Source organism: Fundulus heteroclitus, chromosome 22 (assembly GCF_011125445.2).
Source record: "Fundulus heteroclitus isolate FHET01 chromosome 22, MU-UCD_Fhet_4.1, whole genome shotgun sequence".
In the NCBI taxonomy this organism is placed as follows: Eukaryota; Metazoa; Chordata; class Actinopteri; order Cyprinodontiformes; family Fundulidae; genus Fundulus; species Fundulus heteroclitus.
Genome location: NC_046382.1, coordinates 10,097,373 through 10,111,180, shown reverse-complemented (window position 1 = coordinate 10,111,180; position 13,808 = coordinate 10,097,373). Strand labels below are relative to the sequence as shown.

General features: G+C 38.1%; 1 protein-coding gene across 2 annotated transcripts in view; it reads left to right on the top strand.

Annotated features, from left to right (window-relative positions):
* LOC105926138 (gamma-aminobutyric acid receptor subunit pi) overlaps positions 1–13,808 on the top strand; it is a 100,040-nt gene that overhangs the window by 17,229 nt on the left and 69,003 nt on the right. The window lies entirely within an intron of this gene.

The window sequence follows — 13,808 nt, the reverse complement described above, 5'->3', positions numbered from 1 at the left end:
GCCAACAAAATGGCAAAACGCTTAAGGCCAGGAGACACATTAAAATAAACCCCCAAGGTATGATGTGGTACCTTAGCGAATTTACGCCCGCTGGATCCTACACATCAGGGCTTTGTGTATTGTGGATATTTTAAGAGACCAGTCCAGTTGTTTAGAATTAGACAGTGGCTATTAAAGCCTGATTTGTTCAGATGTTCCCCAGCAGCGGCGCTTCAAATAAAAAAACAGTTAAGCTGTGGAGTCCAAAACACGAAATGTCCCCCAGATATGGAAGATTTGCACTGCCGTGAAAATCTGTAATTAAAAAGTTGCTAATGCTCCATGAAGCCTTATGGTGAGCTTTCGCCTCTGGTACGCCCCTAATTTCATAAACTATATTTACCACTGAGATAATGTCTGTAATCAGTGGAACAAGCGCAGATTGTGCGGAGCGCTTAATTGAAGAACATTTTTTTTCTCTCTCTCTCTCTCTTCACTCCTTGGGCATGAACTGCCAGCTGCCTATCAGCCAACTCTCAGAGAGCAGGTCAGCCATCACAAGCAAAAGGAGGAAGAGGGAGTGAGATATACGGAAATAGAGTTTTGAAGAGATAATGAAAAGGGCTCCCTGTTATCATCAAAACAACACAGCTTGGGGCGTTTTTCTTTGCCATCATAACTGGACGAAATAGAAGATTTTCTTTACTTTGAATAATAAACTGAAGTGGCGACGTGGAAGCATTTTATGAATAAGGCTTTCTTATTGAATAAGTAAGAGCATGTCTCTGTGTGCATTCTTCTTTAAATTTGATGCAGATCTTTCTTTTATGTGAAGAGGCTCTTAAAATTAGACCTCGTTGAACAGTTTAAAAACGTTTCACTTCATTAGGGTCACATATGTCCTGCAGAATTTGAAAAAGTGAACTGTTCTTTTGGACAAAAATCATTATGACATAGAATGGTGTAATAATCTGGTTTCCTACCCTTAAACTATTACTTTGCATTATTTGACTTATAGCTCAAACAATCGGCCTTCCTATGCAGCACGCTCTCAGCATCCCACATCTTGACAGGACAATATTTGCTTATTCTACCTTGGAAAAGCTTCCCAAATCCCTTAGATTGTGACATAATCTCTTTTCTACAGCTCTATTTGGGCAAGCCTACAGATTTTCCTTCAGATGTCCTTTAGACTCTGGCCAGATCTTCCCGAAACTTTCATTTTCTCCATGAGTGAAGCCATTTTTTTTTTTATTGGGTCTTTCCTTAGATTCACTGCAGGGCTGAAAAATAAAATCCCTTTTCACCTTCAGCTGTGTAACACACTCCTGCAGGTTTTGTGTCCAAACTGACTGGTATTTAGAGCTATTCATAATTTTAACCACCTCAACTAAAAGCCCAGTTTTATCTGAAGGAATCCCAGATCATGATGCTGCCACCACCATGGTTCATTGTGGGAATAGGGACGTTTTAGCCAAACATAGCGTTGCTTTGTGGCAAACAAAACTTTTTCAATTGTGAGTTCATCTTGGCATCATCAGAACTTAACCAATTACCTCAAAAAGGTTTTGGAAGATCTTAAACACATCATTATCTTGGAACTCTGCTCCTTCATCCAGACAGATGAAGAAAAAAGAAGGAAGCTGTCACATTCCTGCAACTCAATTCCACCTCTTTTATTATCATTGATGGAGGAACATTTAGTTTTTTAAAGTCCCTGTTGTCCCATATTTTCTTTTTCCAATTATTAAGCATTGTCTTCACAGACAAACACTGCAGTGATATTTTTTCTACTCTTCTCCTGACTGATACCACTGAATAAGGAAACTCCTTATCGCCTTTAAAGGATGCAAATAATGAAATGTATGTATAAACCCTACAGGATGAATTAACTTTAATTCATGTTGACCAGATTCACTTCATGTGATTGGGCTGAAAAACACAATTAAAAGGGTGTTTTACAAAGTATTAATTTGAGGGCTTGAACAGTTACTTATCAAGGTTTGCAGCTGAAGTGTAAATGTTTTATTATATTTTAGTACTATCACAGAACCTGGTATTTTAGCCATAGTGTGATTGCTTTTTCGGATGCACTCTCTCCATGAATATTAGGCACACAATTCAAAGAGACAATTCAGACCGTCCTGCAGCCCTGCAGTGATCGAACACATACAGAAAATGGATGAATTCAGACCCTTCAGGTTTGTTTGCGGCGCATCTTCCTTCTGGAACCTTGCTTGGACTCACAGGCACGGTGCTGTGCGTCTTCATTAATGCACTCTGGTGGCAGAAGTCCCGTGGTATTGTCTGGTCATTTGCTGTCACATTGCTCTATTGTGTCTCAAGATCTAGCAGTTTGCTTCTGGCGTCTGATTTTCAGGAGTTACTTTTTATAGGAGCGTGGCCAACTGTGACCAGAGGTGAGATCTGTGAGGAGCAGGAGCTCTCAGTTATCCACATACAGCTTATCTTAGTGGATCGTAAGAGCCCAGTGTATTTTCACCCCACAATATTTCTTGAAATAACTCCCAAACTGTGTTGTCTGCTGGATATCAGGTAAATAGTTTGCTGATGCATTCTAATCCCACAGTATAGCTTTTAATCCTATACCCAAGCAAGTAATTTCTGACAGATTTAGCTCCAGGGGCTTTTGAAAGGGCTGAAAGTGCAGTTGAAGATGTTGGTGTATGTCAGCATCTTTATGATTTGAAGCAACACTTCAGGTCTTCAGTGAAATCTCTGCAGACTATAACAAGCAGCAAAAATGGTTTAGATCTTAAATTTTATAATATACAGGAATCTAATCATCTTTAAACATTAAAGCATTTTTTAAATGACTCAATTGCTTTTAATGGCTGGTGTTGGGTAGTTTTTTGTTTAAAACTATTATTCCTTAACCTGGATTGTTTTCTCACTAGTTAACACGCGTTAACATTAAACCCGGGATTTCTCAGTATGAGGACATGCTACTAGAAAGTCATGAATTTAAGGCTTTTTGCACATCTTTAAGAGGCTCTTCTATTTGTATTGATTTTCTAAAAGTAGATAAAGTTGGTATAGCTACATTATGTCAGGCAGTTATTAGTTTTATCCAGTCGAACATTTTAAAGGACAATTCAATCCGGTGTTATCAAATCATGTCTTTGTCATGCCAGTCTGTCTGTTGACTTTTTTTGCATCATTTCCACATATTCAGATTGTTTATCTTCTCATATGGTTGGGTGTTTGGTTGTTTTGGGATTATTTCATTAATTACATGTTTACAATCATCACCATCGTTTTTTGTTTTTTTTTAATCACACCCACCTCTGTCTTTGCTGTTGTGTCAACACAGACTGCTAATTTTCCTCCATGCTGCATATGTTTAATATGCCAGCTCAGTGTAATAATCACGCAGAGGGATGAACAGGAGATCTAGCTGGCATGCAGAGAATTTGAAGTCAGTCAGAGTCAGACTGGATGCTTTTACTCCCTGATAAAACAGGATGGAGTGGTCTCCACCTCAGCCTACAGTTCCTTACAAAAATATTTACACCACTTACATTTTTTCAGACTTTTTCATTTTACAAAGAACCATGTGTCTTACTGGGATTTTATTAAAATCAAACCCACCCATCCTTTCGAAATGGCTCCAGTTTGATCCAATTGGATTGTGAGCATCTGTAAGCATAGACCTTTGCTTCTACCAATTCTCAAACAGATCTGGGCTTGTACTTTGACTGGACCATTTTACAGCATGACAGTGGGTTGTTGTCCTGCTTGAAAGTGAACCTCCGCCCCAGTCCAATCAGCTCTTGCAGTTCGTTAGCAGGTTTTCTTTCAGGACTGTAACTGGATGTGGATTCCCCATCATCTAGCACATTTAGCAACCCTAAGTTAACAATAATGCAGCTGAATCTCTTCTTCTGTTTCTTTGAAATGTTCCACCTTTCATCCAAAAGGCTTCCTTGGTTACAGACATGGGTTGGAAGTATTAGGTTTGACAGATTTTGTCAGATTACACTCACTAACCATGACCACCCTATTACTGACCTTAAAAATGGATGTCTGTCCCATCGTGTTCAGAACTAAAGTTGCCTTTTGGATGAGAGCAGAAACATTTTCCACCAACAAGAGAAACAAAGTCACCTCCTGTATTTAGCTCTATTTTTATTGACTAATTTAGTGTTTAACTCTGTGTGTGTTTTTTTTGCCACTGTCATGCATTAATTTCCCCATTGTGGGATAGTAAAGGAGAATTTTATGTTATCTTATTTTTTCTCCAACAATTTGCCAGTCTTGGCGCTCTTATTGTCAAATTACATCTAACGTATGTTATTTTGATGCTGTTTGTCCACAGAATGGAACAGCAGCATTCATTCTGAGATTAAAATACACACAAGTAGGCTCAGGTTGTTTCAGTAGCTTTGTCTTTGTTTTTTGAGGCATCAGATTAAAAGAGCCTGCCACACTTTTCAGATTCAACCATCTATTCAGTTAGGAGTTACTCTGCGTTGCTCCATCACAAAAAAAAAATAAAAAATTCACAAGAGAATTATTAAAAGTTTGTGATTTTTTAACGTGACCAAAAGAGCTCAGTGGGTATTGATATTGTAGTATTTCCACAGAGTCTATCATGTTTGAGATACCACCTCTGTGTTAAAAACAAATAGATGCAAAAGATCTTGCTTATGATCCAGCGAGCTCTATAACGACTTGAGAAAAACAAAATCACCTACAGACTGGTGACAGAGACGAACTAGTCCAGCACGCCGCAAAAGTTCTCCCTTACTTTGTTCCCTTCCACATTAGTGATTCCTTTAGAGTTATTTTTGTTTCGGTGCACTTAAAGATTCTCTGAAGAAATCTTTTAACATCCAAAGCAAAATGAAGCTGCGAAGCAAAAAAAAAAAGTTCAGCGATAAATGCCTGGAGACGTGCTTGGCCTTGCTTTTAACCCAGCCATTGCGTTCGTTTTGATTTACATGCATGACATTTTGCACATTTTATTCTGTTATCTATTGTTGCAGCAAATGAGAGACTGATGCATCGCAGAAGTGGTAGCTGCCTAAACTGTTGGTGGTTGAAGGAAATCCAGGTTGGATGATTTTAAAAAGGGTTTTGTAATCAGACAGAAGCCGTGATGTTGGGGTTGTTGGTGCTGAGCTTTTCATGGACAATTATTCATGCCACATCATCATAAAATCTCCCTAATTACAAAACTCATTACAATCAGTTAAAGCTGTTTGACGATACGTTGTGACAATAATGCATTTGCGTGGATAATTTTGAAAAAGTAGGAAAAAAAAATAATAATAAATTGACAGTTTACTGCGAACAAAGGCTTTTGGTTTGTGGATTAAGCGAATTAAAAACTAAAACAATAAACGATAGTTGTACCCAGAAGAATCCACGGTCCCTTCGTATTAAAACAGACAAATTAGTGTTGTTTTTATTACATGTAAAATGTTTTAAGACTGATTAAAGTTAATTGCCATCCGTTAATGTTTACCTAATGTTTTATTGATAGCCATGCTACCAAATAGCCGATGCAGCAAAACAGCCCAAAACCACAAAAACTTTGCAAAAAAAAAATGACATCACAAAGCAAAGCTTAAGCACACTTTGTAAGCGGATGGGCTCCTTTGATGGACACGTTTCCTTAGAGTCTGGTTTTGTGTTCAAACAGCCCTCCTCTCTCTGACAAAAAGGCTTATCATGGTGAGAGAGCTGCTCTGACACCTAAACGGGTTCATTTCGTCTAAACCCTAGAACCCAGCAAAGCCCGCTGAAGTGGGCCTTTGTAGAAAAAAGGCAAAAATCGAGAGGTGTGTGCCTCAATTTCTGATTATTTACATTCCCTCTGTTTTGATGGGTTGCCCACTCAGTTTTAGGGCCACATTAATCTTTGTGCTGATCCAGCTTCTGTGAGTTATTACGGTTTGAAATCATTAAGACAGCAGCGGATTTGTACTTTCTGTTATCAGGCTGTCAGGGATTGCTTATTGAGATCAATATTTGTAAATAATAAATTGGATTCATGCATCCAAAGAGATTTGTAATAGTCAGAAAACAAATGTCATGCAACAATATTGCAATGGAAAGTTATATAGGTCTGTATTTTCCCTTTTCTGATAGAATTAGTTTCAGGACATAAAGTAGATTAGGTTCTGTAAATGCTGTGCAAGATAAAAAAAAAAAGAACAAACAAATGGAATTTGTGGAGACATGATTGTGGGACTACATGTCTCTTGTTTTTACTGAACTCTGTAAATACAGGTCCAAACTGATACATCTATACATATACACAGATATATACATATATACAGATACAATCAATATAGACATGAAGGTTGTTCTGTCATTAAAGCTATAGTTGCTAATCCTGTTCAGAAACACTTTATTTGTTATACTGGGTGAAATGGTCCTGAAAGTAGTTAATACATTGTGTATTACAAGATCATGAGAAGAAGGCCTCAGTAGTAAGAAATAAGGTCGGAATGGATTTGGGAGATTTGTTCATGTGATCCTACTGAGGACATGCACAGTTAGTCCTCAAAGCTTGGGGAAACTTCAGAAAAAATCGCAGACTCTCTCTTTAAATTAAGGATTTATTTGAACCATTCTTTTGCCAGTGGAATTATTACACAACCCAGAACCTTACTGGTTTTAAAGTAAAAAAACAAGTTTCAGTTTAACGGGTATTCTAAATGAATCTACACAGGGTAAAATGGCACAGAAGGCTTAATGATGCACATATACCTCCACTAATAATTCCCCCATAGTCTTATTGATTTGCACAATAACTTCACATTTTCTGTAGCCATCGCCAAGACCCTGACATTATAATAGACATTATACGACTTCTGTTTGCAGATTGATGGCTTATTTATGCTGGTTGGTTTCAAGGCAAAGAACCACCTTTAAAGCTTTGTCCGCAATTTCTAATTGGCTTAATTTCAACAATTTTAAAAGGCCATACTAGAGGTAAAATGTTAGCCTCTTTTATCAATTCAACCAACAGTTTTAGTGTGTGTTTGGTAGCATTATCATGTTGGAACAGCAACAAGTTTCAACCTTCAGACCTAAACTGCGCCTCTCTGATGAAAAGATAATGGGTCTTAACCAGCAACCCAGGGAAGCTCAAACCACTAGAGTCATGGTCCACAGTGAAGCTAGTTTTATATCATCATGGACTGAAAGAACCAAAAAAAAAAGGGTTGCTTGGTTCAAAATCAACATCTTGAAACGTCAAACAAATTTTCAGCTGACCACAAAGATGTATGCAATGAAATATCAACAAGAGGCTTCAACCCTACAGGCCCCGAAGCCGTTGCCAAGCACGGTGATGCTAGTATAATGCTGTGATGCTGCTGCATTGCTTCATGAGTTTGAATAATGAAGCTGTAGGACAGCCTCCAATATTTTTTCAACCTCCAAACATTTTCTCAGATCAACAAGTAGGCGTTTTGACCCTTTGTGGGTTAGAAACATTCCTGTTAATTTAAACTTGTGCACCAAATTCTTGTTTTCTAAAATCATTGAAAATGTATCTTGTATGTGCATATTCAGCTTGTGCCCCCCAAAAAAGAACCGTAACATAGATTTTTAAGAGCCAAATATTAATATATGTATTCCCATCGGAAATAATAGTCTTTGACATTGCAACATTAGTACAATCCAAGGAAATTTTTCCTTTGCATTGATCCCATTAGGTGTAGGGAGCAGTGGGCCGCTTATGTGCAGCCCCCCAGGGAGCATTCTTGGGCTAAGGGTCTTGCTCAGGGTCCCAGAGTGACAGACACCGTGAGATTCGAACCCAGAACCTTATTGCCTCTCTGGGACACAAGTGCCCTCCTCTAACCACCAGGCCACCACTCCTCCTAAAAGTGTATCATACAGTACATACTATAAGCTTATGTAAACTCCTGACCAGAGGCATATAATACAAATTAGGAAGCTGATGATCAGCACATTTTCATTAGCTGTTTGTTAATGTTGCCTTAGGGAGGTGAAGGGTAAGCCTTTGATTCAGACTATACGATTTTTTTTACTTTGAATATTTCCCTAAATCACCACACACACCAATATGGTGCATTCCTCTAGTCGAAAAGAAATGTCAAGCTAAAAGCAAAGCAATATTAGGTTTTTGTTTTGTGTTGGAGACATCATGTGCTTTTTTGCTGAATTTGAGCGACAGGTTAATCGAAAAGTATTTCTCACAGCAAGGCACACAAAGCTCAGGTTACAGTTGTTTATGCTGCTAAATTAAAGCACACAGTTTTATCCTAATGAAACACCACCATAACCGATGCAATTTGTCTCACCTGTGCTTTCCCAGCTATGGGATCCTAATGACAGTTTCTAAAACCCATGCAGTTCCTGAACAGCACTCTGCATTCATTTTCCAGTGTGTTAAATTGTCTAAAATTGAGCCTGTGAGCTAATACACTGATTTTTTTTTTTACCTTGCATACTGCATTATGAAAAAGAAGAGACACTGTCTAAATCAAATTTTTCTGTATAAGTGATTGGCAAGATAACTCCAGCAATTAAACGTGAATTTTCTTTGTTTCCTCAAAATTGGATTTAATTCTTAGATTGTGAAGTCCTATATAGGATGTCTGTGGGCCACAGAAAGCGTTGGATAGTATTTCAAACCTCAGCGTGGCACTACAGGATATTAGCCACCAAAAAAGTCTGATGGTTTTATTTTCTTTATTTATCTGAACAGTTAGTGCAGTTGTTTTGTTTATAATTAAAGAAGAAATGAAAGAAAAAGCTAAAGATTAACTGAAGGTGGATTGCTGAATGTGGATGGCTTTGTATTGAAGACGCAGGCTCAGGCTAGGCAGTGTAATGGAATATGGTTATATGTCTCTAATAAATAAAACTCACCATCAGAAGGTCACTTCTGTCATATTTTCTAATGATCAAAAGGTCAAAATGGATCCCAAACAAAATAAATGGAAATAGAGTGTAATACTTTTAGAAGTATTATAGTTTTAATATATATATATATATATATATATATATATATATATATATATATATATATATATATATATATTTTTAAAATATTTAACTTTATCCAAACTCATACCTGTTATGTATATATATACTTTTAAAATATTTAACTTTATCCAAACTCATACCTGTCATGATACATTTTTACATTTGTATTTGTTTTGTGGAAAAATGACTGTTAACATAAATATGGAAATGGTGTCATGGAAGAGCTCCTGCTCTTTGAAACGATGTAAGCACAATAAAATATGTCATCTCTAGTTGTTTTAGTTTATTTATATATGCTAGAAATTGCAGTATTATAACTAGAAAAGCATGAATGTCACAGACAACGGGTTAAAGTCAGACAGTGTCCGAATATAATAAAGGGAAGCTTTAAATCACAGAAATTCAGTAAGTTTAATTTCTCCTTATTGCAATCAAATTCTTAACAAAGGAGAAGTGGTCCAATAATCTTCATTCTGAAATTACAAAGACATTGCTAAGGTTTAGTAGGCCAGAGCTGTGCGGGGAAATAAGTCAGGCTCATTTGGGGTGGGGTAACTCATGATGTGGACCGGCAGCTTGAATGCCACATGCATCTGATGTGACTAATCTAGGATGCCTCAGAAAAGTACCTTGAAAAGCAATAAAGGAGAGAAAATCCAAAGAATTAGATAAAGTGACTCAGCTCTGCCTGACATATCTTTTTTAAATTTGCTGGTGCCCTTTTCAAGTCGGCTTAAAATCACCCTGCCGACAGCTGACTTTGGAGAACTGTTCCCCATCTTCCCACATTAAAGTGCCCCTTGATCTGGATAGCCACTTGGCATACGGTATAGAAATACAAGTTTAGACCTATTTTTTTGATTAAATATTTTCAAACGCTATGAACCATATCACATAACACTCCAGGTGATGGAGGGTGTTTGTTTTTAACCTCGTTGCAGGAGGTACAATTTCCCCTTACTGCTGTCTCAGTATCCAGTTTTGAGAAATTAAGAACTTAAAGCAACATCTCTGGAACGTCAAGCCCTGTCGCATATTTGAAAGATGCATGTAATTTATGATGCACCCTGTTACATAATGTGGTGAGCGTATTTGGGAGTAAGTATGTAAAATATACAGTGTGCTACATCAAAATGACAGTGTAAGTAGCTTTTTGCTGAGGTACCAAATTAACGCATTATTTTAACCCCCAACCGCCTTTGGCTTAAGGTGACCAGATTTCTCTAATGTAAACAGGGGATGCCTCTGATTTTGTTGAAGCGGAGTGGGGGGGACGATGACGGCGGCCCACAATCTCTTTCTGGGGGGGTGGTTGGTTTGTTTTGCATGAAGTGCAGCGCTGATAGAGCGGAGAAGGTGCGTTCAGCTCTTCTTCTACATTGGTACAGTGGCAGTACCGGGTAAATACCTCTTGTTGCGCTAAGCTTTTTTACTCCATCATGATACAATGAAGTTGCTGACATTTATGGGGACAACTTTTGCAGGGGACAGGTCATCCAAAATGGGGACTGTCCCCAGAAATCGGGGACGTCTGGTCACCCTACTTTGGCTAAGAGTCCAATAGTTAATGCGCTGTCTGTGCATAGAGCTAAATGGTCAGGATTAGCTCAGTTAACTGGAAATAAAATATCCCAACTCCCAGCCAATGGTTTGAGGGAGTTTGAAGGGAATCTGCATTAGACGGTGTCTTCATAGCATAGCAATGTTGATGTATACAGTGCTGACCACCCAGGGTCCAGACCAGGAAGCGGAGGCATAGTTTAACACACGTCTCTGCAGCTTCTGTACTGTTACCCACCCATTACCCCACGGCCAAAATTAAACAGATTAAAAACGGATCTAAATGGAGCAAATCACAAAAGTCTCATAACAATCAATACGACACAACTTGAACCAAAAAGTAAAACAATTAAATGTGGTTTATTAAATATAAGGTCTCTCCTTCCAAAGACTTTGTTAGTTAATGAATTGATTTCTGATAATCAGATTGATTTTTTTTGTCTCACAGAAACCTGGCTACAAGAGGACTACGTTAGTATAAATGTTCCAAAAAAAAGTAAAAAAACAAAGCAACTGGACTTGTTTTCCGTAGTTGAAGACGTTTCGCTTCCTCTCCAGGAAGCTTTCTTAAGGAAGCGGAAGCGAAACATCTTTTTTTGGAATGACCATGACCTGGATGACTAAGAATCTTCGCCACCGTTAGTATAAATGAGTTAACTCCATCTAATTATTTAAATTTCCACATTCCCAGATCTACGTGAAGAGGCGGAGGAGTGGCAACCATCCTTCAGTCTGATTTATTAATTGGTCTCAGGCCAATTAATAACTACAGTTATTTTGAACATTTAACCCTCAGTTTCCTTCATCCAAACTGAAAAAAATAAAAAATAAAAAATATTAATGAACTACATTTCCCTTCTAGGCATTCTGTTTAGACATGAAATTGTGCACGACAAAGGGCAAGATGTATAGAAACGGGTAGCTGAAGGTATATACCTGCGTTTCCTTGTGACAGAAATACTAGGCAAACACTGAAAAGGAAGACGGGGTTTAAGAAAACAAGTTGAACCTACCTGTCTGAAGACCACATACATCTAAATCTGATCGGATATTATATAGTGAATGACTGGTTGTTCTGCTTGTAGTGCAGACAGAAAAAGGCTTACAAGTGAAGTTCTAAACCAAGCCTTTGCTTTGCACATTTTGCTTGTGCGTTTCGGGTTCTGTTTTATCCTTACATTTTAAACAAGGTCACAGAATCTCGTTCGAAAGCTTTGTGTGATTTATATGCTTCTGTCAAAAGATCACAGAGTTATTTAAAAGAGATGACAGATGGATCCTATTATAGCTGGTGAGGGAGAAAAATACAGTGTTATATTTATTAATCTCAGACCTACCAAATCAGTTCTCTGATTTTTTTGGGGGGGATTGGAGTCACAAACTTTCTTTCACTCGGTACTTTGGCATGCGTTTTGTCTCAACCGCTTATAGAGGGATTACAGGGGTTTATGCACGGATTACACGGGCACAACTAAAAATTCGAAAAGCAAAGATGGATTTTACATAACTGTTCTCAAAAAGCTTGGCCTTATGATTTGTACTTTTTGAGTTTAAAAGCATTTATCTCATTATCAACCTATGTTCTATAATTTAAAGTTTACACGCATCATTACCAATTTCCAAGCATGCTTTTTTTATTTAAAGCCTACTTAAAAAAATCTCTAATCGTGGCGGTGTTAGCCGCTCTCCTCTGTAATGGTGCTGTGTCAGGAACACTGCTGAATTCCCATAAGCAATTTGCTGTAAATTTGCAGAGCTGATTACCTCAGTTACTGGTTCCACCCAGTGTTGCCTTTGCTCTGATCCTCTGATGAATGGCCCAGGTTTGCATTCGGTGACAATACAGTTTTACTTTAACTAATGATCTGCCCTTGACTGGCTTCTAAAGAGTATTTAAATCTAACCGCAAGTTAACTAAAAGACTTGCAACAGTTTAGAATATGTTTTAGACAAATGAATATGAAATGAAAAAGCTTTATGAACTGCTAAATATACCCTCACTGATTTCATTTCAGACTGAAAGTAGCAACTAGCTGCAGCTAAGTATATACATTTATTAACTTATCATCTCCAAAACATCTAAAACCCGTAGTTTTGCCAGTTAGCTTATCTGGAGCATGCAGCTGAGCATTAATGCAATATTAAGGTGGAACGATAAGCAAGTATCTCAGAGAAGCGACTTATAGACGGATAACATCATTAAACATATAAAATTATATCAATAACATTCTAAGCAATTTGAAGGCCATCCACCACTCTAGTCAGTTAAGTTTATTCACAAATAGAGGGAAATGCTGGAGAGGAGTCTTTTCTGGATGGGTTGTATGTTCATAGAAATTGCTAAAAACTCAGAGTAATGAGGACAATTAGAAAAAGAGTGCTGGAGGGATGGAAAGAAGACATCTCATATCTCTAAAAGGAACATTGCAGCATTAATTAAGTTTGGAAAGTTGTGGCTAAACTAACCACTTTTTGTCTGCAACAATGTCCTTAGGACCTATGAGAACAAAGAGATGTTTGACCCTAATGAACAGCGCCATGTTTGGAGAAAACACAGCACAGCTTATCAGCATGATGGTCAATGATGATTTGCATAACCACATAAGCAAGCCTATGCGTAAACCTTATGGATAACCATAGCCGCCAGTTGGTTTTCTACAACCGGGAGCGGCTGATTAACATCTCAAAAGCTGAAATGGTACTTGAACCATGTCCTGAAATCCCAGATGAGCTGAAAAGGAGTCACACAGGATGCAGAAAAGGAGCAAGAAGAAGAGAGAGAAGGAGGAAATTTAAGCCATCTCTTCCATTGATTATTATGGGCAATGTAAATTCTTTGGGAAACAAGTTGGAGGATCCCCAAGCCTTAAAAAGGACCCAGCCTTATTAAGGACCGAGTGTCGGCAACAGTCTGGAGACACAACTGTGACACTGTCTACAAGAAGGGACAGAGCAGATTGTACTTCCTGAGAGAGCTTAGGTCCTTCAGGGTTTGCAGAAAGATGCTGCAGATCTTCTGTCAGTCTTTTGTGGAGAGTGTGATCTCTCCTACAATCATCGGTTAGGGCAGCAGCATCAGAACAACTGACCTAAAGAAACTCAACAAGCTGATGAAGAAGGCCGGCTCTGTTCTGGGGACCCATCTAGAACCTCTGGAGATGACTTTGCATAGAAGGATTCTTCATAAAATCAAGATCATTATGGACAACCCAAAGCATTCTCTTCTTTGGACTGCGATAGAACAACAGAGAGACTTATCCAGAGCCGCCGTATAA